We start from the raw sequence: 2,932 nt of genomic DNA on the forward strand, positions 1-2,932 counted from the left end.
TGATAACTGTAAACAAAGTCTGGAAACTTCCAGGGATACAATACATGGCAGCCTAGACTGAGTTTGGTGGACTGAAAGAAGGCTGTACACACACACACACACATACACACACACACACACAGGAGAGCTGAAATGAGTCCTGCTTTACAGGCAGGCTGTAAGCCCAGGCTGGCCTCCCTGGCCGATTCAGCCAGGGACAGCGAGTTTCAATGGACGGGAACAAAGTCCCATCCCCGGCAGTGCAGTGGTGTGTTCCCCTGCAGACCTCCCTCCGACCCTGCCACAGGGTTCAACGGGGTTGTCCTACCCGCTTCCTCAGCTGGAAACGGGTGATTGCATCCCCTCCTGTTGGCATGGGCTCAAACCCTATGACCCAACGCTGCCTCTCTACCTCAGCAACTTCCCTTCCAGAAGCCAAATATAACCACCCCTTTCCCGACTCACAAAACTTCCAGTCAGACGGCTGTGCTCAGGGACAGCCGGCCAAAGAGCGTCTCACCGGCCCAGCCCACAGCCAAAAATAACAGCCACTTGGTTAGTTTGGGCTGGAGGGCTCTTTTACCCTGTTGTTGGGACTTTGTTTGGAGTTATTTTTTGTTTTGGTTTTGTCATTTGGAAGTAAACAGAGTAACTGAAGAAGTTGCTGCATCAACATCCCACATCAGGCTCCCAGGGTTTAGCTCCAGTCATGGTGGGTCATGAGCACAAAGGTATTCATCTCTTAAATCTCTGGTCACCTGCACAAAGAGAGTCTAGCAAGCGCATCTCATCCCCACTCTGTCCAGCTGTGCCTCCTGCACGGCCATGCTCATGCTGGGACCCAGCCACCAGACTGCATTTTCTCCTCAGCCTAGCTGGAATGGAGGGAGTAACTGGAATCTGTGGGGCTGGGTGGGGTCGCTTCCCTGTTTACACCCATGATACATCTGGGCAGCAGACAGACCTTGGGCCACAGAGCCGTCGGTTCAGTGCCCTCCACTAGTACTAGAATGACTTAAATTATTCATCTAGGTCTTTAAAAGTACACAGTGTTCAACAACAACCGAGCCCACTTTTGATCTGCTTCCTGACACAGGGCTCTTGTCAACCAGGGTTTACTGCAGGCCAACAGACACATCTTGTTAAATCTTACCTAGCATGTGACACTAAGCTGAAGCATGTTGAAGAGATCCAGCCTGGGAGGGTGATTATCTTCCCCATGCCCTATTTCCAAATGCAACGAATAATAAGCAATTGTGTAAAACTATAACCTTCGATTGTTGGAACATCTTTGTACTTTTGTTTTTCCAAGACAAAATGTTTTCTGGCATTATGTTTCTAAAAATACTCCCTCAATTTCTACATGTGCGTGCTTATCACATGAATACAATCATTTCATGTCATATCGTATGCTGTCCCAGGACGAATAAATAATTTATGCATTTATCAGCTCTCCTGTGTGTGTGTGTACACATTCTACGTGCTAATGTCAAAGATGTCTTTTTTCTTTTTTGTTGAATTTATTGGAGTAACATTGGTTAATGAAGTTATATAGATTTAAGGTGTACAATTCTATAATACATCATCTGTATATTGTTGTATGTTCACCACCCCAAGTCAAAGATGTCTTCTATATTAATGGAAAGCAAGCAACCTCTTGGATATTTCTCTACCATGAAATTAACTTTACATCTTATCCATCAAATGAGTGGAAAGAGATAACAGGTCCCTGTTCCTTACAGAAAACTAAGCACTAGTCTACACCAGAAAAGGAATTATATTAAGAATCTCACGTTGAATATTTTCTGAAGTTGCTCCCCTTCCTTTTTTGTAAGGAAGGTCTTTATTACTTCAGGGCCACATAGATTACAGAGGGAATATGGTTCCTAGGCTTCAATTTGTTCTGTTTAGGTTGCCTTTCCTTGGACTCTTTATTGTGCTTGTCATCAAGAACTGCTTCTGAGCACCTAGCAGTGCCAAGCGCGGTACCAGGTGTGTGTGTTTGGCAGTCCTCACCTCCACTGCCGTCCACAGGCTCTAACTTGGATTGAACCATGGTCATCATTCACACCCTCATGGCAGCAGCATCTTGGGGTGCTACCAGCAACGACAAACAGGAACGAGCACCAGGGCCAGCAGCTGCTGTGGGGTAAAGCCATGTGACTGCACCTGGCTCACGCTTGTCTTTCTGCTGCTGCTACCTCTCCCCACCATTTTCCTCCTTTGGGAGGCTTTTGTGTTCCATTGATGTGGGGAAAGAATCACCAGATTAATTCCATCTTAAAGGAAGGGATCTTAAAACACCTAGCTCCTTTTAAAGATAAGGAAATGGAAGCCCTGAGGGGTAAGCTCCTTGGCCAAGTTCACCAGGTAGTTGTTGGCAGAGCAATGACTGGAATCAAGTAATTGAACCCACTTTCCAATGCTCTTTCCACTATACCAGTAGCTTTTGAACATTTGTCAGCACAATCCATGGCGTGAAAGAAATTTTATATAATGACCCACAATGTCTACACATATATGCAACCAACACTGAAGTCTCACGAAGCAATACTTATCTTTACTGTACGTGATATACGTGAGTATCTTCTATTGCAGTATATTCATTTAAAAATATTCTGGAGATTGCTTGCCAGCATGTGTACTAAAATTGGAACAATACAGAGAAGATTAGCATGGTCCCTACACAAGGATAGCATGCAAATTTTCCCCATATTTTTTGTACATTTACCAAATGTTCCTTTTCTTTCCAGGGATAATATTTATAGATATACAGTCAAATAATTTGCATTTTTTTCTAATTAGATACATCAACTGAATGTCTCCAAAGGTAGGAGTTAAATTAGATATGGGGAGCAGGGTGGGGAAGGGAGGTGTTCCTTCCAACTCTAACCTGTCATGCACCTAATCAGGAGTGATCTCATTGTCTGATCTGTCCTTAATTGCAAAAGGC

The 2,932-nt window shown here is 44.4% G+C and overlaps 1 pseudogene; it reads left to right on the top strand.

The window, feature by feature from the left end:
* Positions 1–2,604: 2,604 nt before the first annotated feature.
* On the top strand, positions 2,605–2,699 carry LOC112321225 (U6 spliceosomal RNA; annotated as a pseudogene).
* Positions 2,700–2,932: the final 233 nt, after the last annotated feature.

Source organism: Desmodus rotundus, chromosome 1 (assembly GCF_022682495.2).
Source record: "Desmodus rotundus isolate HL8 chromosome 1, HLdesRot8A.1, whole genome shotgun sequence".
NCBI classification, from domain to species: domain Eukaryota; kingdom Metazoa; phylum Chordata; class Mammalia; order Chiroptera; family Phyllostomidae; genus Desmodus; species Desmodus rotundus.